General features: G+C 39.8%; 5 non-coding genes across 5 annotated transcripts; 3 read left to right on the top strand and 2 right to left on the bottom strand.

Moving 5' to 3' along the window:
• The first annotated feature begins 5,388 nt into the window (after positions 1-5,388).
• Trnas-aga (transfer RNA serine (anticodon AGA)) lies at positions 5,389-5,470 on the top strand. Its single transcript has one exon. It is a non-coding gene; the product is annotated as a tRNA-Ser (tRNA).
• A 7,495-nt stretch (positions 5,471-12,965) lies between these two features.
• Trnad-guc (transfer RNA aspartic acid (anticodon GUC)) lies at positions 12,966-13,037 on the top strand. Its single transcript has one exon. It is a non-coding gene; the product is annotated as a tRNA-Asp (tRNA).
• A 3,841-nt stretch (positions 13,038-16,878) lies between these two features.
• On the top strand, positions 16,879-16,950 carry Trnad-guc (transfer RNA aspartic acid (anticodon GUC)). The gene has a single exon. It is a non-coding gene; the product is annotated as a tRNA-Asp (tRNA).
• A 1,279-nt stretch (positions 16,951-18,229) lies between these two features.
• On the bottom strand, positions 18,230-18,301 carry Trnad-guc (transfer RNA aspartic acid (anticodon GUC)). The gene has a single exon. It is a non-coding gene; the product is annotated as a tRNA-Asp (tRNA).
• Positions 18,302-19,924: 1,623 nt separating this feature from the next.
• On the bottom strand, positions 19,925-19,996 carry Trnad-guc (transfer RNA aspartic acid (anticodon GUC)). The gene has a single exon. It is a non-coding gene; the product is annotated as a tRNA-Asp (tRNA).
• Between the last annotated feature and the right edge of the window lie 3,436 nt (positions 19,997-23,432).

The raw sequence follows: 23,432 nt of genomic DNA, 5'->3' as shown, positions 1-23,432 counted from the left end.
AAAGTAACCGACAAATGTTCCCTGAAATATTTGCTGACTTTTGGTAACTTGGGTTTCGGTGAATTCGCGTTAAATCGGTGTCCCAAATATACTGTTTTTTGAAGCAGTATACGGCATAGGCCAAGTTGAAAGTAACGGAATATAACATTGGTTTTAGCATAATAAATTGCTTTTTTAGCCGAAAGCAACTACCTGCTTTTGATATTTGTTTAGTTTTATCCCGCTAACATAGGTCATAGTTACATTTTTGATCATTGCTACCGCGTCTTAGCTTATTTGTTGAAAATATTTTTTTTATTTAGTAAACAGATATATTACCTTGCCATTTGTATGAAGCAATTTGTAATTTCTGTTTTAAATGAAGAAAATAAATCATTTAAAAAATTTTGCTCTTCTCAGCCCGTGTGTTTTATATGGAGCTGTCACTTTTGCCTGCCCAACAGATCTCCAATACATATGTACTCTGCAAACACCCTATACGGCTCGCATACTCTGTGAAAAAAATATCAATCAATCCTGCATAGAACAATACTAACGTGACTAGTAGGCCCTATTGTGATAATAGATACGATATTTTGATAAAATCATGCATTTTCCATTTTGGACTTATGGCCAACATTTTGCATCAAATACTCCTATGTGCGAAGTAAAGCTGAAATATTTAGACGAGTTGAGGAATTTCGTTTAGACGGGATTTTGAATGACAAGTGCACTCAAAACAAAAAGTCGTCAAAGTTCTTACTTATTGGTAGAGTTTTAGACCAGAGCGTAGATGCCAGGTTTTGCTCGAACGATTGTTCGAACTTCCACTTCTGTTCTGTGCTGATATCATTTTTACCCTTAGGTACCACAAAAAGGGATGAACAATATGATATGTCCATCGGGCTCGTTACTCGCTCAATAATACCAGAGGCCATAAGATCATTAATGCGCCGTTCCGTCTCAGCTTTAAAAGCCGGTGGAATGCTGGCGAAAATCTTTCGTGAAGGCGACACGGTGTGATCATATCTGAGAACCAGGAAGTGAATTTCTCCTGGGAAATCTACCTGAGTTCGAATTGGAACATTCAAACCCAGCTGCAGGACACTGTATCTAATTGCAGTCCCTACCCAGTAAGGCGCGTGCTCTATCGATTACATAAAAAAATTTCCATGTACCGAGGCCGATCGTCACTAAGGATCAGCTCTACCACAAAGGTCGCAACTACTTCGATCTGACCTGACCTGACGCATAAGTTTTGGTTGGTTTGTCCGTATCATAGTTGACGCGGAATATCCCTGCCTTGGACTTATTGCTTTCTAACAACATCTCAAGTATCGCACTTCCGATTGTATTAACATTGACTCAGTAATTAAGATGCTAATATTAACCTCCGATATTTTACCAACTATTACTCCAGTGTCGTTCTGATCCAACGGGTTATACACTTCCGGGATGCGCTTCTCCGGTTCGTTCAACGTGTATCTCTTCTCGATTATATACTATCATTATTTCTCTTTGCAACCATTGCTTTATCTTCCCTTTTTCCAGTGACAGGTGCCACCTGCTGCGATACTTGCTGATATTTCCTCGTATACATTTCTTCGTTTATTTGGTCCACTACCAATTCTCGGACATTGTCCAGTAATTTTCCTAATGGACCGCCTTTGCGTAGAAATTTCCTGGCAACTTCCCGAACTTTTCGATTAGAAGCATGGCTTTGAATTGTATCTGATACCTGCTCAATTAAGACAGATTCATCGAAGTCGCATAGTTTTGCTATTGCGACTAACCGCTTCACATATTTGATATCAGTCTCTCCTGCTTTCTGTTCCAGTCCTCTGAGCTTTTGACGTTGCATGAATAGGTAATCTCTAGAACCAAATAACGAATCGAGTCGATAGATTGCGTTAGAATACAGGACTAAACGTGCGTCCGATGAGTCTGCGTTTGACGCCGTGACTTCGAGAATTTCCAAAAGCTTGAACCCCGCCGTAATTTGCCATGCCAGTTGCATGGATGCTTGAAGCAAATCCTTCCGTTGTACTTACTTACTTATTCAGCCGAGAACCGGGTGGCTCTTGCCGTATCAAGAATTCCTCTCCATTGTACTCGCTCCTGGACTACTCGTCGCCAATTCGTTGCGCGTCTCGACACACGCAAGTCGGCTTCAACCTGGTCGAGCCATCGTGCACGTTGAGCCCCTCTATTCCTGGTGCCGGTGGGGTTCTTGAAGAGAACGGATTTCACTACACAGTCGTTCGGCATCCTTGCGACGTGGCCGGCCCACCGTAGTCTCCCAACTTTCGCCAGGTGCACGATGGGAATCTTTCCAAGCAGTGCCTGTAGCTCGTGATTCATACGTCTCCACCACTCTCCGCTTTCCGTTTGTACTCCCCCAAAAATAGTCTGCAACACCTTCCGTTCAAAAACGGCAATTGCACGTATGTCTTCCGTGAGCAAAGTTACTGTCTCAAATCCGTAGAGAACTACCGGTCTGATGAGTGTTTTGTACATCGTCAGCTTTGTGCGGCGGCGTATGCTCCTAGATCGAAACGTCTTGCGGAGGGAAAAGTAGGCCCGATTTCCAGCTTGAATGCATCGTTGGATCTCCTTACTCGTATTATTGTCGCCGGTGACCAGAGATCCCAAATATACGAACTCATCAACCACTTCCAGTTCATCGCCGTCAATAGTCACTGTCCGTGGGAGGTAAACGTTACTTTCTCGGGAGCCTCTTCCTACCATATATTTGGTTTTCGACGCATTAATTTGTAACCCTATCCTCCTAGCTTCCGTTTTTAGTCTGGCGTAGATTGTCTCCGCCGTCCCACGGTTTCTAGTAATGATGTTGAGGTCGACTGCAAAGGCTAGGAGTTGGCTACTCTTGCTGAAGATCGTTTCTCTCGTTTCGATGCCCGGATCACACCTTCAATAGCGATATTGAATAACATACAGGACAGTCCATCCCCTTGCCGTAACCTTCTGCGCGATTCGAAGGGACTTGAGAGCAGGGCTTGAAAAAGGATCGCAAGTTGAATGTGACTGCCGTGAATGCGAACTTTCCGCATTCAAACTCCGCTTTTTGAACGATCATTTGACTGTTTTTTTGAATTCAGTCAATCTCCCGCTTGCGCTGCTGCCGTCTTACAATTCATGCGGCATCTCTGCAGAAGCAAACAGTCAATCTCCCGTTTTGCTTTGCGCTTTGAGAATATAAACTGCAAACTGACTGGAAGCATACGGTGACGTATTTTTTCGTTTCTCTTTTTGTCTCCAAATCGGCTGCTCACAGTAATAGTTTGTCACCCGGACGTCGGTCCGACGCAAGCAAAATATTCGTTTGTATTGGACGGAGTCCGACCGACTTCTTCCATGCACATGTAGTGGTTGTTTTTTTGTAGTATTGAATCATACGATTGTGCGGTTGCTTTTCGTTAGCGTGGTGATTGCCAGTCATTTGACTGTTTTGCAGTCATTCGCTGCTCTAAACGGTAAAGGCAACTTGATCGAAACGAAAATGTCAAAAATCATTAGAACGCATTCATACTGTTGCGTGCATTCGGCGTTTGACTGAGCAAACTGCCAGTTGTGTTATGCATAGCGTTCGTATTCCACCTCTAAACGGACGGTGTGAACTTGAATGTGCGTTGGTGTGACTGCGGTAGAAAAAAAGGATCGGTCGAAGCCCTGCTTGAGAGTGTCCCCGAAACGCGCATGCCGTCATAAGCATTCTTTTAAAACTCCCGTTCTTATTTCTTCATGCACTGCAACGAATTTTTGCGAGTGTGTGTTTAGCTAACAGCTACAGTCGTCGCTAGTCTTCCGTCGTTGCAGCCCGATCTGCTGATACCGATTACTCACGATCTGAGAGAGAGAGGAGCCAGCTGGGATTGTTTTGTGCATCGAACTGTCAATGGAATCCGGGCTTGCTTGATTGAGTAAAACAGAGAAAGTATTTATTTGTGATGTTTCAAATCCCTCGCAAACCCGACAATGCTGACTTGATTTAAATCAAACTAGTCAAATTTTTTGCATCAAATATAAGAAGAAGAAGAAAACGTAAACAATCAATCTGTCACTGAGCTGACTCCTCTCTCTCTCTCTCTCTCTCTCTCTCTCAGCTCACGACGGCTCGTACTTCCGCCCGTGAGCAGAATCGAGGGCGAAGATGAAGAAGAAAAAGAAAAAGTAATGCAAAATTTGTATTCCAGTGCGCCATCATCTTCCCGGGCAGTCAATTCGCCGCGAGTTTTTTGACTCGAGAATATGCATAGCTGATGTGAGGATATGCGTGGGCGAGTGTATGGATAGTAGTATGTCTGCGCACAGCAACGGCGGCTGTTTCTTTTACGCCTGTGTGTGCGGCGTAAGCTTTGAATGCTATGTTCTTCATACTCTTTCGCGTATGAGTAGGTGACGCTGATTACTCGCTCGATTCGCAACATTAACTAGATCAGTGGGGACGTAGGATGGCCAAGGAACTGGGAATTTTGCAGTTAACCATGAAGAATATTTTAAACGAGGATCTTCAATTGATTCCATACAAAAACAACGGGTGCACAGTTTAATTAAAAAGCAGAAGGTTGCAAAAGTCGAGAGATGCCGGCAATTCTGTTTTCGGACGAAAAAATGTTTCTGCTACAGGATCACCACAACCAGCAAAATGAATGGACATATGCAGCACATCTTTCTGATATTCCTTGGGCCAAACGGACAGTTCAAAGGTTCCTGAATGTTTTCAGGAATGTTTCTCCAAAAATTTGAAGGTTCCCTTGCTGTTCATTGAACCCGGTTTTGAAGAACCATTTGCTTCCCATCGTCGAAAACAGTGCAGGATTGCATAATTCTGCTTCTAACAAGATTCTGCACCGTCTCACCAGGCAAAAGCTACACAGGCTTGGTGCGAGGATAATTTTCCGGATTTTATTTTTTGAAAGAGTGGTCTGCCTATTCGCCTGATTTAAATCCTCTCGACTTCCGTGTATAGGATTACATGCTAAGCAAACTAAGGAGCACCAAAAGATTGACCGTTCAAGCAACGTTTAGTGAAGATTTGGGATGGTGTGCTCCAGGATATCGTGTGCCAACTGTCACGCTTTTCAACAACGATTGCGACTGCACAGGGAGAAGGTTTTAAATTGGACTAATTTAAGACAAATGTTATAGATATACTTTACACGAAATACACTCAAAATTGAAATTTATGCAACCGTCTTATTTTACAGACAGTTATTACTACTCATCCTGTACTCTATTCATTCATTTTTTTACCAGATAAATATTTTGTCTCTGGTTTGCTTAATCAAGTACGAAGCGAATGGCACAGATTTTTACAAAAATACCAACAGGTTTTGTCAGCAGGATTAAAGAAACTAGAGATTAAAACATAAAAATATACCAACATGAGCAGTCGTGGCCGAGCGGTTAAGGCGTCTGACTAGAAATCAGATTCCCTCTGGGAGCGTAGGTTCGAATCCTACCGACTGCGGGGAGCTCTTATTTTTGCTCTCAACAGTCAACACAATCACCAGCTAACCGGATTAACTAATATAATAATTTTTAAAGCTAAAATAATCTTATTGCATATAATGGTACCATTTCTCGAACTATGATTCAAAAGAAAGGAAAGTTTGTAATCTCAGTTGTTCTGTTAACAGCTGATTCATCAATGGCACGAACTGCGCAACTCCCACCATTCATTTAAAAATAACAATAATAACGTAACAAAGTGCTTCGTTGTCGCGCCGTCCGGCGACCAGCTAACAAGGAAATCTTTTCACCTTTGCCAAAAGTCACGTTCGTTCCAGGCAAGATCGATTATATTATTACGAAACACCACACGATTGAGAACCTCCCCGTCCGTCCGTCCGTCCGTCCGTGCTGAGTTCGCAGCCGTAGACTAAGCTATAAACACTTTGCTTTGGCCGGCCATGGTGGATATCCCAGGATCCAGTCCATGCACGTGTTTATTTTTATTTCACCCGCCGCCGCTTCGCTTCGCTCTGCTCGGCTCAACGGTGAAATTCGAACGGCTACTAAATGAACGAATTGTTTCTTGGTTTCATTTTCAAATGTGAAGGTAATGATCGGATACCGAGAAACGCTGCGAGTTCCTGAAAGTTGACCTCTTTGTTGCAGAGACAATCGGATTGGACTTTCTACTGCAATAATTTGAAACAAGAGCAGTCACTGTTCTGTGTGCTTCGACCAGAACAAAAACATTCAGATCTGATAGTCTGTGAGTCATGCTCATAACCGGCAACCGGCAAGCAACCACGTGCTGTCAGCTTCGCATCATGATCGACAAGTTTGCGGTGTTGTTGTTTGTTTGGCTGTCACTATTCGATCGATCGATCGACCACCCAATCGACGAAGCAGCCTCAGCCTACTCCGTGTGCCGCCCCCGGCCGTGGTGCGAAACGAGGGCTTCGGAAATGAGAACAAACAAGCTGCCAAACTTTGATGGCTGCCGGAATTGGACCAATCACGTAAAAAGTAAAATGTACCAATAAAGTCCTGTATTAAAGGCATATGCTTTAGAAATTCGAATCGGGATATTTTCGGTGAAATTTGGAGACATGAAATTTTGTCCTAAATTCTGCTCTCTTTGTTATGTAGCTTCGAATAAGCCCCACTCGACGACGAACTTGAGATTTTATTGCAACATGGAAACAACGTGAAACCGGTAAACATTTGAAGATTGTAAAACCATCGGAGAAGATCGAAATCACCGTCGAGTATTTGCGGTTCTTCCTGGATGACGGACGACGTCAGTCGTCGTAACTTGCATAACAGCAACATTGTTGCTGGTCGGTGCCGAACCTATACTGCACTTACTGCCACTGCTTCGAGAGCAAACCATTAATCCTCGCACGACGACCGACAGTCGTAAAAACCGCTTTCCTGGATGGTTGCGGTCGATGGAAAATCCATTTCCTTGCCCGCCAGTCTACCCACGTGCAAAACGTGCAACTTTTATTGGCCAACCGCGGGGAGGTTACTTTGCTAATTGAACATTTGGAAGCATTTTCCCGAAGCGCTGATTTTCTCGTTAAAAATACACACCATTGGGTGTCGTCTTCGGGAGAGGTTGGTTAACGGTTAACGGGGCGATCTACGGCCTCCGGCCGATACTAAATTAGCTATGCGCGGTTAGTTTTCCATCTTCAGATAGTTGTTGATGGGCCCGCCTCCTAAGTAAAATTTTCGATGAAAAAAAAATTGTAAAAACCAAGAATTGGGTAGAAAGTTTCAAGCAAAATTGTGTTGTAATAAAATTTATGGACGAGACAATTAAATTAACTAGAGAAAACATAGTTGCTCTATCGTCCGATTTACATCATAATTATAATTCATTGAAAATTTTCCTAGCTTGCCAACTGACGTGACGCGCGTACCAGTACAAGTCCGGTGCAAATATGCACGAACATCACGTTCGAACCACGCGAAAACACGTCAACTCGGATGCGGTTGTTGCAAACTTACAAATGATGTAAGACCAACACTACCGATAGACCGGAACGGTACCTGTTCGACACAAAAGACCGAAGTCGGCTTGCGCATCAAACAGGTCAATGAATGATGATGAATCACACACCCGAGAAGCCAGGTTGACGCCAAGAGCGATAAGGAAATTTATCAACGTTAACGAAGAAACTATGACGCAGTAAAACTTAGTGCTGCACGGTGTATTATCTGGCTGGAAAGAATATTATCCTGTAAAAGGTGTAGAAAATTTAATAATGAAAAACTCCTTTTAACTACCCTCACAAGAATGAGTGTTTCTTGTTTGCAAAGGTTTGGCTTAGGCCTTCCCAAGCAGCACATTTTTGGTACTTCAAGTTGCAAGAACTTATTTGTGACTAAGTTTATCGGTTGTCACAACTGTTTTGTATAAACTGTGCTAGTTGGGTTTTTCTTTATTTCAACGAGGTGAAGCGTTGAAGTGTAAAAACATTCGCATACTAGAAACCAAAATTTGAAACATTATTGAAACAACAAATGTTTAAACTTGATATTATTAATTATTTTCATGATTCATTATGTGGCAAATTTTGGCCATTTAAACTTTTGAAGAAAAAGAACACCTAAAAAAATTATCGACCTGAAAATTTTTTTGTGCGTACATTACATTCAAGCATGTCTAATGTTTAATCTAATTAAATTTGAATAAGGCCATTGCAAATCATTTTTAAAGTTTTTGTCTCCCTCCCCTTGGAAATTGGCTTGAAAAATCGAGGGGCAAAAAAAATAATTTTTTGGACATGAGTAAATTTTTTTTTATAAAATCAATTATCTGTGGGCTCTACAGTCTGAAAAACTTGAAAAATGAGTGTACGATTTGAATTAACGCTTCTTACACGAAACTTTTTACTTTTACTTGTTACGTTTTACTTTTTACTTTTTACATTTTACATTTTACATTTTACATTTTACATTTTACGTTTTACTTTTTACTTTTTACTTTTTACTTTTTACTTTTTACTTTTTACTTTTTACTTTTTACTTTTTACTTTTTACTTTTTACTTTTTACTTTTTACGTTTTATTTTTTACTTTTTACTTTTTACTTTTTACTTTTTACTTTTTACTTTTTACTTTTTACTTTTTACTTTTTACTTTTTACTTTTTACTTTTTACTTTTTACTTTTTACTTTTTACTTTTTACTTTCACTTTTTACTTTTTACTTTTTACTTTTTACTTTTTACTTTTTACTTTTTACTTTTTACTTTTTACTTTTTACTTTTTGCTTTTTACTTTTCAGTTTTTACTTTTTACTTTTTACTTTTTACTTTTTACTTTTTACTTTTACTTTTTACTTTTTACTTTTTACTTTTTACTTTTTACTTTTTACTTTTTACTTTTTACTTTTTACTTTTTACTTTTTACTTTTTACTTTTTACTTTTTACTTTTTACTTTTCGCTTTTTACTTTTCAGTTTTTACTTTTTACTTTTTACTTTTTACTTTTTACTTTTTACTTTTTACTTCTTACTATTTACTACTTACTTTTTACTTCTTACTTCTTACATCTTACTTCTTACTTGCTTTTTACTTCTTACTACTTACTTCTTACTTTTTACTTCTCACTATTTACTTCTTACTATTTACTACTTACTTTTTACTTCTTACTTCTTACTTTTTATTTTTCTTTTTACTTGTAACTTTTCACTTCTTACCTCTTACTTTTCACTGCTTACTTATGTCCTACCTCTTATTTTCTTCTTAATTCTTACTTCACACTTCTCACTCCTTTATTCGGACTTCACATTTCAAACTTCTCACTTTTCATTTCTAACTTCACACTTCTCATTTCTAACTTCTCACTTCTCACTTCTCCCTGGCTCACTTATAATTGCTCTCTTCTCACTTATAACTTTTCTCTTTTCACCTATAACTTCTTTCTTCTCACTTATAACTTCCTCTTCTGATTTATAACATCTCTCTTCTGATTTATAATTTGAGTATTTCCCGCTGAAAAGGGGCCACTACTGACACGAGGTCTTCAAATATTGGAACTTTTGCACTTAATTGGTTGAAAATGGTTAAAAAATAAGAATTACACTTTTATTACCTCGAAATAGTGGACCCCTCGTTCGCCAAGGGGCCCAACAGTTTAGAAATAAGTTAAATTTTGAGCAAACCTTGAGATCTATATCATGTGATATTTCATAAATTTACCATGAAACCACTAACGAATGACCCGGTTTTGTAAAGAAGAAGAACAGGGCTTTCAAATGAAGTAAAACTTTTTTGGTGGTCATCTTGGATTTGGTCGCCATGTTGGATTTTATCAAATAATCGCCGTTTTCGGGGTTGATCCCTAGGCCGATTTTAATTTCATGACCACCATTGGAAAGATGAGAAAAAATGCTATAAGAAACAGTCATTAAATTAGGTGTGCAATGACATGAACTGAATAAAATAACCGGTTAATTTTAGCAAAGTTCACAATCTATACCTATAAAAATGGATTTCTGTCTGTCTGCCCGTATGTTCCTTATAGAATCGAAAACTACTGAACCGATCGGCGTGAATATTTGCATATAGGGGTTTTTGGGGCCAGGGAAGGTTCTTATGATGGTTAGAGACCCCTCCCTCCATTAGGAGGGCGGCTCCCATATAAATGAAACACAAATTTCTGCATAACGCGAGAACTAATCAAGCGAATGGAACAAAATTTTACATGTAGGTGTTTTTGGAGACAAGAATTTTTCTATGGTGGATTAGGACCCCTCCTACTTTAGGAAAAGGGGGGGGGCTCCTATACAAATGAAATACAAATTTTCTCATAACTCTAGAAGTTGGGGGAGTTTTCTATTTTACTGTGAGGAAAATTTGTATATTAAAACACCCATGAACTCCTCAGAAACTAGCAAAACTCGAGATTGTGGCAAAGGTCATCCGAGATTCACGATTTATGTACAACACAGTTTAATTTGTGGCAATACGAAGTTTGTCGGGTCAGCTAGTTTTCATATAATTATTGTGATATTTCCAAAATTTGCCATAAAACAAACTACAAACGACACGGTTTTGTAAAGAGTAGAAATAGGGCTTGTAAACGAAGTGAATAAAAATTCAGCGGCCATCTTGGATTTGGCCGCCGTTTTCGCCATGACTCCCTCAACCGATTTTAATTTTAAGACCACCATCGGAAAGCTGCAAAAAAATGCTATAAGCAACATTCATCAAATTATATATGTAGTGGCATTAAATAAACGAAACAATTAATTATTTGCATCAAGGTTTACAACTCTCATATAATAGAATTACTTGCTTGTTCCTCATAGCATTTTTTTCTCAGCTTTCCGATGGTGGTCATGAAATTGAAATCGGCCGGAGCATCATGGTGAAAATGGCTATTTTTTGATAAAATCCAACATGGCGACCAAATCCAAGATGACCTCTGATTTTTTTTTCACTTCGTTTATAAGCCCTTTCTCTACTCTTTACAAAACCGTGTCGTTTGTAGTTCGTTTCATGGCAAATTTTGGAAATATCACAATAATTAAGTGAAAATTGTGAACCTTGCTACAAAACTGGTTGTTTTATTCAGTTAATGCCATTGCACACCTAATTTAATGAATGTTTCTTATAGCATTTTTTCTCAGTCAGTTGTTTCATGGCAAATTTATGAAATATCACATGATATAGATCTCATGGTTTGCTCAAAATTCAACTTTTTTCTAAACTGTAAGCCCCTTGGCGAACGAGGGATCTACTGTTTCGTGGTATTGAAAGTGTATTTCTTTTTTTAACCATTTTTAACCAATTAAGTGCAAAAGTTCCAATATTTGAAGACCTCGTGTCAGTAGTGGCCCCGTTTCAGCGAGAATTACTCACTTCTCTCTTCTCACTAATAAAATCTCTCTTGTCAGAGAGATGTTATACTATCTTCCCATCTATAACCTCTAAGTGAGAAGATTATAAGTTCTCACTTGTTATTACTTTTGTATTACTCACCTTTTATTTCTTACTACACGTTTCTTCCTACTCACTTTTCATTGTTTACTACTCACTTTTCACTACTTATTACTTACTTCTCACTACTCACTTCTTACAACTCTTTTCTCACTATTAACATCCCATTATTTATGTATTATTTTTCGCTTCTCACTTATCGTTTTAGATACAGATTCAAGTCATTATTCAAAATTATCGTATAGAATTGAGTTAAAGGGCTTCAGAATTTCATGAAATTTTCCATACGAGCATAGTTGATAAACATACACTGAAGTCGCTTTTTACGCGGTTTGTGTTTTACGAGACTATTTTCATTCGAATTTCGGAATTTACGCGGTTTTTTACGCGAATTTCGAAATTTACGCGATTTTCGGAATTTACGCGGATGTGCTCAAAACGTCTATTTTTTCGCGTAGTGTTGAAATCCAGTTTCTTTTACGCGAAATGTTGGTTTTTTTTTACGCGAATTTCGGAATTTACGCGGTTTTTTACGCTGTTTCGATTTACACGGGACGTATCCTTCGCGTAAAAAGCGACTTGAGTGTATTGATAAAAACAGTATTCTAAAAAATTTGAAGTCTCTCATTTTCCCAGAAAACTTCAAAGGATTTCAATGGCGTTATGATTCTCTTTTGAGTTCTACCCAACCCAGGTAACAATACGGGTTTTATTACACTTTTATGGTGGTCTTTATGACCAAAATTGGTCATAAATACCATCATAAGTATACAATAAAACTTAAATTGTTCCCTGGGAAGGGCTAAGGACCGGAGATTTGTCGTTGTTAATTGACTACGATTGACAATAGCAACGAATTGACAAATGGCGACACCCATTTAGTACGTAACGCAAATTTTTACCAAAACTAAACTCCCCCCCTCCCCCCTTGATAAATTTTGTTAAAATCCATCAGTACGTTAAGCAACTTAAGCAACAGTCTGTACGAGTATTTTCGAAGACAAAGAATCAATAAATAAATAATTTTAAAGAAGCCTTCACAAGTAGTATCCTTAAATGAAAGCTAAATTATAATTCCCCGAATAAATTTTTCACTTGAAAATGTTACGTCACACAACTTTATACTTCCTCACCCCCCTACATCACAAATCGTCACGATTTTGTCAACCCTCTCCTTCTCCTCCCTTAAGCGTGACGTACTTATGAATAACCTTCTCGAAGACCGCAACTTGCTACATAGTCAGCAGCGCGAGATACAACCTGCATAAGAAAATTGCATATACGCTTGCGCCACGTAGCGAGACAATTCCGAAATACTAGAATCCAACGAAAAACCCTTGATCTGCTGAACAACTTTGTCGAAGACACCAACGTTCTATACGGTTAGGATCAAGAGTTATTTCATGTTGGAACCAATTAAGTCAATTCCCATATGCTGCGTAGACTCCATTAAGACGGTTTCCATTAACGCGGTCCCTATAAGCATTCTTATTAGGGGGATTGCTGTACCTATTGAATTGATCAATAGATCAATGTAACTCGCATGACTTTTCCTCACAGTCCTCGATAGTATAGTGGTCAGTATCCCCGCCTGTCACGCGGGAGACCGGGGTTCAATTCCCCGTCGGGGAGATTATAGTTTTTTGTGTGTGCCCAGGTATCAGACAGCCAACCAAACTTAGCTAGTAGTAGTTATTTATGCTCTTCCTTCGATTATTGTCTCCGAACACCGAGTTCATTTGTACGAGCCTGATTTTTCAGTACAGGTATACCTCGATAGTACTTACACCTTCGCTTCGTTTAGCGTACGTATTACCGAAATGTACGTACTATCGAATCACAATCTTAGGTTTTGAGGCTTGCATGAAATTTGCAAATTTGCATACACTATAGAATAAATATTTATTTTAGTGATACAGACAATTTTTGTCTTATATCGAAACAAATCCCTTTGACATGGCTAGTAACGATACCAGAGCTGATTTTTCATTCTGAAATCGGCGCCATGAAGATGTTCATTATTTTAAAATAACCCCAAAAATAGTAAAAAACTAACAGTTCAACAATAATAAATAGTTCAAAAACCGTAAACACATAACACAGAGCAAAACTGGCGACCGCTAGTACAATTTTTTTTTGAAAAAAACATGTTTCGATATAAGACAATTTCTATATAAGACAACTTTTAGAAATTATAAACTGTCTTATATCGAGGTATCCCTGTATTGATTTAATATAGCGGCTATTTTTTAACTTTTTTAAAACAATGCTTTTGCCCTTTGTGAAACTTGGAAAGAAACAAATAAAGTATTGCTGGAAAGTGTATACTTTCGAGGCAAAATGTAGGTACTATCGAGGATACGTACTATCGAGGCAAAATGTACGTATTATGGAGGGTACGTACTATCGAGGGTACGTACTAACGAGGGTACGTACTATCGAGGTATACCTGTAGTTAAAGGAATAAAAAGTATGGAAGCCTGTGTCTTGAAACTATGTAAAGAATTGCAAGCAACTAACTGACGCAAAACAGCAAATGAAGCGCTCAATAACTATTCTCGGATAAGACAGTCGATGATTTTCCTCGCTTTGAGAATTGCTGCGTCACGTCCCATGCACAAATATCCCTTCAGCGTTGGTCCCGTGCAAGACAACAGTTCCGAACAAATTCTTGCAGTATATGGATGCAATCTTGCAAAAGGAAAGGATATCCGCGCACTTTTCTATGATGTTTCACTTTCAGAACATTAAATTAGACTAGGTTAAATGGGAAAACTACAAAACTGGTTGAAGGCAAGAGATGGTTTTACACTCTGGCATACTTCCCAAGCACAGATATCAAATTGGTATAGGTTTAAACGTCGTAAAGTATTTTCTACCTGTTGGGCTGAACGAATTTTGTTACATTTTTTGTAAAAGGAAACCACACTAAACAGATGGTGTGTTTGACTGTCGTCCCTGCCTGTGAAGTAAGATAATCACGAAGAAAATGTAACGAAAAGAAACTTTTCGTTAATTTTCACTATTACCACACATAATTGCTACATCTACTATAAATCGATTGGTATTCAAACCATCAAAAGCCATCCATAATTGGCAGAACGCTCGCATTTTTATGTACATACCTCCTGACCAACTACCAAACTGAGAGACGGAGTACTACGTCAAAAACATATTTTGAGAGAAACAACAAACACACGATCACAGTAACCGATGAGAAACTAATACATGCTAACAAAGGCATTTTGTCTATATATACCTAAAGGGTGTCCCACATCAAATTGCACCAGGGAAGAAACGCTGTAGAAAATTACTTAATAAAAAAAATATAACCCATTAGTAAGCTTTTGGCATATTTATTTCATTCAACTTCAATGCCATAACCTTATGCTTAACTCCACTCATAAGGTTCTGTACAACATCTGGCAGCAGCTTCTTCTGAACGAAAACCCACTTTTTGTTCATGTCTTCCTCAGAATTGACCTCCTCGGGATGCTTCCGTAGTGCTCGCTTCATAATAGCCCATAATATTTTTCGATGGGCCTTAGTACCGATGCGTTGGGGAGGATTCATAACCTTGGGTACGAAAGTGTCCGCGTTGGCTTCTTACCACTCCAGAACATCCTGAATAGTGGTACGAAGCTAGATCCGGTCAGAAGATCGCCTGGTCCTTGTGTTGCTTTAACAGAAGTAGCAGATGCTTCTGTAGACACTCCTTTAGGTAGATCAGCCCGTTTACAGTCGAGGTAGTCACGAACGGCGCACTTCGTTTGCCAAATCAAGTATTTCTGGGCAAACTTTGAAAGTTTCTGCTTCCTTACTTCCTCCGGAACATCACACTTGTGCTGGGCGGTGAAGAACAGTAGCCCCGGAAGCTGCCGAAAGTCCGCCTAGACGTAAATCTTATCATCCATGATGAGACAATGAGACCTCGCCAGAATCTGGGTGTACAGTTTCCGGGCCCATAACCTTCACCACGTATTTTACCGTTCGTCACGATTTGGAGCCTTCTGCACTTTGTACGTATGCAGTTCCTCCCAGTCCTTGGTTTTCTAAATGAAAAACTTGGACAGATTCAACTTTTTGGCCACATCCCTGACCGAAGCATTGGGATTCTCCTTAAACGCTTCCACGACACCCTTGTGATCCTGATCACTAATAGAACATCCATTCTGACCGCATTCCTCCTTCCGTTCGATGATCAGAGTTTCGTAGTTGAGTGCACGATTTCGAGTTGTTTGTCGATGTCTCAATGAGAGATTTGTGAATTTTCCAAGTGCTTGCGCAAAATCAATTCGCGACGCTGCTTTTCGGGTGACGCCATTTTTTCAATTGTCGAAAAACTGACAGCGATAAACCACGACCAACTTGATGGCTTACGTTCCATCGCTGATCAGTGCACTTGATAAACGACAGCAAGTCGATGCCGTTTATATCGATTTTGCAAAGGCTTTCGATAAAGTGCCGCATGCCATATTGGTGGCAAAATTAGAAAGAATTGGATTCCCCGAATGGCTAACACGGTGGATACTGTCGTATCTCACCAAGCGTACTGCATACATCCGCATAGATGGAACGAGTTCACTTCCGTTTGAGATCGAATCAGGTGTGCCTCAGGGAAGCCATCTAGGTCCACTGCTGTTTATATTATTTGTAAACGATCTGTGCACCACGAAATACGAAGCAATTCCAAGATGTCTACTGCCTAAAGTCGTTATATTGTGTACTTGTACGGAGCATACTGGAGTATGCAGTGCTTGTGTGGGCTCCTTATCATGCTGTGCAAGTAAATCGAATCGAAAGAATCCAACTTTGTTCGATATGCTCTACGACTCCTGCCCTGGCGCGATCCAGTTCGTCTACCGCATTACGAAAAACGAATCGCGCTTATCCTTCTACCAACGCTGACAACTAGAAGGACGCTGCTGCAACGGCTTTTTGTTTTCGACCTTCTTGGTAATAATGTCGACTGCCCCGACTTGCTGAGCCGTGTTCCAATCAACGTGCCTCCAAGGCCTACTCGCCAGCCTCATTTCCGTCGGCTTCCTGTGTATCGTACTCAATATGCCCAAAATAATCCGTTCAATGTTTGCTGTAGAGAATTTGACAATATCTCAGAGTGCTATGATTTTAATATTAGTAAAATAACCTTTAAACATAGAATAAGTAATATGTAGCGACAGTCTGTTCGAATTAGTCAAAGACTTGTAAATAAATAATAAATAAAAAAAATACAATGTAAACAATACACTCTAAACTACTTCTACCCAAATTTTCAAGAGAAAATACCCAATGGGTAATTTTCTACAGCGTTTCTTCCGTAGTTCAATTTGATATCGGACACCCTTTATTGATTTACCGGGGAATATCGTTATGCGTATGAAAATGAGGTGCTTAATAGAAAATAACCACAGTATATAAACTTATTGGATGTTTATTTTATCAGCTCATCTCATAAGACATTTTTTCGCAGTCCTCGATAGTATAGTGGTCAGTATCCCCGCCTGTCACGCGGGAGACCGGGGTTCAATTCCCCGTCGGGGAGATGTGTACAAGATTTTTTTGCCATATTGGACAATATTTAACCATTGCAACAGACAAACTCAACAGCCAATATTTTTGCTTTTGGTGCAATTTACTGCATTACAGATTCAACACAATAAACACAATGACATTACTTGTATTTGAAAAACAGCGGCAAAAAGCGAACTAAGATATTTTAAATTTTATAGTCATTTCTAATACAGCTTTGATCGGACTATTTGTGCAACCCACATTTGATTGGCACATTTCGAAGGGTGGTCCACCGAATGTTTTGCGAACCACTGGCACTATTTACATAAGTAATGTCTTCCTAACCGAGACGAGCAACGAGAAACGAGTCTTATAGTAGCAGCCCTAGTAGTTGATGGGCGATCCAACGAACGAACAGACAGACGGCTCTAATAGGAACAGACATATTAATTTTCCTGTAAATCGCACAGGGTAATGCATCATGTTTTTCGATTTCATGTTGTACTGAAAAAAGAAACACCTAGTTTTGTTTCGATAATAATCTAATTAGCTTACAGTGGTTTATTATTGATAACAGCGAATGCCTAGAGAGAAGTAGAGTTGAGTAGAGCTTAGGGATGGTCATGATTCTGTAAGACTCAGGTCCGAATTTCTGATTTCGTTTCATCTCTAGCACCAATTTCACCCGACTAAAACACATTAATTTTAATCGCCCCATTCCCTTGGCTACAAGTGCGCTTCTTGTGAATTAACAAAGCACCATTACACCCAGTTTGCGCTTGAGTAAATTTACGAACATCACTAGCTCGGCGCACGATTCCCGATTGGCTCAAAAGGAGGACTCCGCCAAGGTGTTGTTGTTGTGGCAGAGGAAATAGCTTTGGTTTCACAATCACTTAATTGCTGCCCGCTGATGGATCGTGACAGAAGCTGCTAAAAGTTACGGCTGCGGTAGTTTGACGCAATATTTTACCGCTCAGGCTGCTGGCTGCTGCCATAACGCACGAACCACCGTCGCAGGTACGCATATGGTGAACAATTATGAGTGAACGCACGTAGACGTGTTACGAACAACATAATTAACCGTCTTCTAATCTCCATGACGCCTCTTGGCATGGCAGGCGAACGCGAACGAACGAACGAACGAACGGACGGACGGACGGACGGACGGTGTCCGGTGTCAGTTGATAAACGAGTATGACGAATCAGTTCGTTGGTTTTGTACGACGAATGAACTTAGTAATAGCCGCGCGCGTGATGACGACGACGGCGATGAGCTGGTTCGATCCGATAGCAGCAAAAAACTTCATCTCCCCGACGGGGAATTGAACCCCGGTCTCCCGCGTGACAGGCGGGGATACTGACCACTATACTATCGAGGACTGTGATTGAACATCATACTAGGTGAAGTCACATAATGGACAATTCCATTATATTTCCGTATATTGAAATCAACAAAAGAAGTAACAATTTCTAAATATTCTGATTTATGTGATGCAGAGCACATCTAACATTTATTATAGTTATGAATCTATATATATAAATTTTTAATAAGTATCCTGCTTAACACAGCTAAAGTACAGAGCATGCCATCGAAATTTACAACTGAATTAGTCGTTAATTGCCATGGAGCCATATATATCCAGGAGTCACGCACGATTTTCGGAACCATTTTGATTGCATCACTCATAGTTTTACGAGCTCATAACCCATACCCGAACGAAGTTTTCGAAGGCATTACGCAGGCCAGCCCTCCCTCTTCGGGGCACGATTATAAACGGGTAATGATTTTCGTTTCATAAATACGTTAATTAAAGAATGCCATCGCTTCCCAAAACATTATCGCATCGGTTCAATCTTTCGGTTCTTCGGAATCACCGTTCGTTTCATGCTCCTCACTCACGGTCGTCGGGGCACGATACGGTGCGGCTCAATCCATGGGATTGATTTATGGGTTCATTTCTTGGAAGGCGTTCTCATGACTATGGCGACCGAAAACTTGGTTAAAATCACACAATCATCAAACCTTCCTCTAATAACTCGATTGTATTCTCCCGTGAGGGGTGTCTATTATGGGTGAAAAGTCACCCACTGGAAGGCGATCGTCTAACCCAACGCAGTATAAAATAAGAGACAATCCACTTTACGCGTACAAGTTAGCACCAGCCAGCAAAGTCATTTTGGGGGTCTGCTGACGAACACATCTTGGGCGCTCGACTCGCTCGCTCGGTACGCCATTCAATTAAGGCCTTAGTGGAAATTAACGAAACCAAATAAAAGTAAATTAAAACTTGGTCTCCTTTTCATTCCCAGCCGGGCTCACGCGCGCCCATAATCCGAATAAAGACCGAAAGCAACCGTGGAAAAAAATCCGGCATTTTGGCCCATCTTTGATGGGCGGTGCGCGCAAGAGGAGAAGGGGTAAAGCGATACATTTACGCGCGATCGTGATCGTAAATTAAAACGGCTCGCACCGCTTACCGCCCAAAGTAAGAAGATAAGTGTAAATACACCGACCGACGTACAAACGTGCAAGTGTGTAAACGTCCGTTAGGTCACGGGAACCAAAAGTTTAGAGCTTCGGGAAAAAAATAATAATAAAAGTGAGATCAGAGCATGGATGTATTATGCTAACAGTTCGAAAAACACTGCTGCCACATACACTTGTCGTTTTTCCCAAAAAATAACACAGAGCCGAAATCGAAATCTAAAGGCATTATCTTTGAACGCAAGAGAAAAATAATAAAATATGAAATTACAGCCTGCTTCATCAGTGCTGCACTATCAATAAATGGAATCGTTTGTAATTGCATGTAATCTGTCGTCATAACTAGGACCCTGTTAAGGTATCATAGGAATGCATTCCAACCGAGCGCTTATCTTATCTTCGTGTGACACAAACACCGTTTGTTGTCAGAAGAATTGATTCCCAGATTTTATGATGAGGACTGTGCAATTTTCGATTTTCACATCAAGGCTCACTTGGCAGCAAAAAAATGTCTATTCTCCCCGACGGGGAATTGAACCCCGGTCTCCCGCGTGACAGGCGGGGATACTGACCACTATACTATCGAGGACTGTAAAAAAATACCAAAGAAATTTAATAATTTCATACACTGTGGCTATTTCCTATAGCTGCATCTCATTTTGCATTGATTGATTTGATGTTTGTTCGTGTTTTGGTACCGTATCAAATGTGCGCGAATTCAATGACCGGAAATCTGCTCGAAAACCAACAAATCCGTTTATGGTAAGCTAAATCCTCGCATGGAATGAGAAGCAGAGTTTACGGTAAGTTAAATCCTTGCTAGAAAAATCTCAAAGAAAAGTCTCAAATACAACTCTGGCTTCCTTGGGCCCGTATTTAGTATCTCCTCGCAGATTTGAGTCAAATGATGACGATCGGTGAGCATGCCTGGGAATGCTTCATGTATATATTGGAGTAGCAAAACTAGAGGCTGCGAGCTCGTCTGTTCCCCAGGTGAGTGTCAGCTCAGGGAGTGTCTGTCTCGGAGCGAGTGGCTGAATATGAAATGCTGCATCTAGTAAGCTATGCCTAAGATGTTGATTTGGAAACGGGAGTGGAGTGGAGAAAATCTTTAGTTTTGCCATTGGAAGACATTAGCATTTGCATTAGCATTAGCATATGTGGCTGCACGCATCGGTGGTAGCTATATAATCGCATTATTACTTTTGAAAGTGCAGGGAGCCCATACTACCTTTATAGATGTTACAGGAAAACAGAGTACCGTCATCCGGGGCGAGATTGTGCCAAAAAAGTATATGTTTTTGTTCTTTAGCTCAGTATACACACAATTTAGCAACTAAGTTGATTTCAAACCTGTCAATGTATACTAAATTGTTCAATTAACAACTACCGAAGAGATGGTTTAGTTACAATGAAACCTAATTTTACTGGAAGTGCATGAACTTTGGCACAATCTCACCCCTTCTAGGGGGTGACAATGTGCCAAAAACATAAAGTTAAGGTAAATACTTAAACAGTGAACATTAGCATGTTTATAAACAATACACATAAATATCAGTATAAAATAGTTCATATGGGGCAGTCCATGAACTAAGTGGACTATTAGGGGCAGGGGATCGGTCAAAAACAACGCATCATACAAAAAATATGAACGAAAATAACCCGGGGAGGTCTGAAATAACTAAAAATGAGCTCGTAGTCAATGGCCAGCCTTTATATAGACAGTAGCGTTCCTAGGGTTAACAAGGAGGAGATATACGGGGGCGTGTATCCTAAGGGGGCATACCTATTTGATCATTTAACAAAAGTAACCATTACTTCGCTCGAGAACCCGCGTCCGCAGAACATGTGGCCCATCCCACCCCCCTCCCCCTCCTTAAAACTGGCAGTTTATACACGGTATAATATATTCGTCTTATATTAGAGTGTTTATTCAAAGCATCTGAAATTTCCAGAGAAAAAGTAAAAATTTGTTTAAATTATTTAGCAGACCTCCCATGCTGTTTGCTCCAAAATGGATGATGCAATCTAATCTGTCGAAATATTGTGCTTAATTGTAAAGAATGTGAGTGTACTGACATATTTTTATCGTGTATGTGAAATCCACAAAATGGATCGATCATTTTGGCTTGGCACAATCTCACCCTCGTGAAGCTCGAAAAGTACAAAGTTTCGAAAAATATTATTTTCGTAATCAAAACTTATCCAACGCATAATAACCTTTCAATACATTGTAAATGATAAGTTTATGTACCTTCAAAATAGCAAGTTGATGCGATTTCGTGTTTGGGTTGGTTTATGGGGGACATTGTTTACAAGCGTTATTTCCGAGTATTTTTGATCGCGAACTTTGAAACCCTGTTTAGGCTAAATAGTTTGCTAATATTATCTGTGACCCATTCTAAGTTATGAATAAATATGTTATGTTCATCATCATTTTGAATTTAGGTCACCAGTTTCAATAAATGTAATAAATTTTCACAAATGAACATTTTTAGTTTTTGGCACAATCTCACCCCGGATGGCGGTATATCATGTTAGTAGGGCAGGGCAAACAATAAGGATCATGAGGATGATTTATTCAATAATAAACTGTATATAGTATACACTCAAGTCGCTTTTTACGCGAAGGATACATTCCGCGTAAAACAAAACCGCGTAAATTCCGAAAATCGCGTAAAAAACCGCGTAAATTCCGAAATTCGCGTAAAAAACCGCGTAAATTCCAAAATTCGCGCAAAAAAAACCAAAATTTCACGTAAAAAAAAACTGTGGATTTCAACACTACGCGAAAAAATAGACGTTTTGAGCGCATCCGCATAAATTCCGAAAATCGCGTAAATTTCGAAATTCGCGTAAAAAAACCGCGCAAAAGCGACTTCAGTGTATATTGAATATATATATGCAAAAATAGAACAATCTCCAGCAATCCGTCGAGTGTAGGGCTGTCTAACCGGTAGTACCGGTAGTACCGGTAGTACCGAAACCGGTAATACCGCCCAATTTTTGAATACCGAAATACCGGTTTTGGAAAGGCAAAAAACCAGTATTTCCGGTATTTTCTAATCTGAACGAAATTTGATAGAAGATTATAAAACTCTTTGAAAAACAACTTGGTGTTAATGCAGACGAGATTCTTCCACTGCTAACAATGAAGAAAGTGAAATTGTGGGTCAAATAATTATAGCTCTTAAACCCGTCTAAGGCACAGGAGAGCATCTTTGTTGTAAAAATGTTTCATTGTATGAGCCAGACGTCGCGTTTCAATTCATTTTTGAACAAGTTGATATTTAAAAGCCTCAAAATTCATTGGCGTTGCTAGGAACTTCCCTGGAGGGGGCCTAGGGGGTGCCTTCCAAAAAAATTTTGATTAAGATCTTGTTACTCTGGCTGTCACCGATAGCACAAGGTATTGTAGGGAAATACCAGGCGGGCTTGATGAGAGTCCGCGCATCACATCTTTATTGATTTGAAAGCAACATACGATACAGTCGATCGAGACCAGCTATGGCAGATAATGCACGAACACGGTTTTCCGAATAAACTGACGCAGCTGAGCAGAGCTACATTGGAGAGAGTGTTGTGTTTTGTATGCATCTCGGGGATACTTTCGAGTTACTTTGAGACGCGGCGAAAGTTGGGACAAGGTGACGGCTTATTTTGCATGTTATTCAACATCGCACTTGAAGAGGTGATCCGACGAAATCGGAATCTAGGACAAGTGTTCTAAACGTAAACGTGCCTGTTCTAAACTGTTGATGACGACGAAGTAGAAGTGGTAGATGGGTTCGTGTATATGGGATTGCTGGTGCACACGGACAACAACACTAGTAAGAAGATCTAGTTGCGCATTTAAGCGAGAAATTAGGCTTCCTTATCCCTTCGCAAAACGCTAGGCATACGCTATTTTCGAGCGGAAGGTACTGCGGACGATATATGGCGGAGTACAAACTGAAAGCTGAGAGTAACGGAGACGTATGACAAGCACTGTTTGGAGATATTGCCATCGTCATCTGGCGAAAGTC

This window comes from Sabethes cyaneus, chromosome 1 (assembly GCF_943734655.1).
Source record: "Sabethes cyaneus chromosome 1, idSabCyanKW18_F2, whole genome shotgun sequence".
Taxonomy (NCBI): domain Eukaryota; kingdom Metazoa; phylum Arthropoda; class Insecta; order Diptera; family Culicidae; genus Sabethes; species Sabethes cyaneus.
The sequence above is the reverse complement of the archived record's forward strand: the minus strand, read 5'-3'. Positions and strand labels throughout refer to the sequence as shown.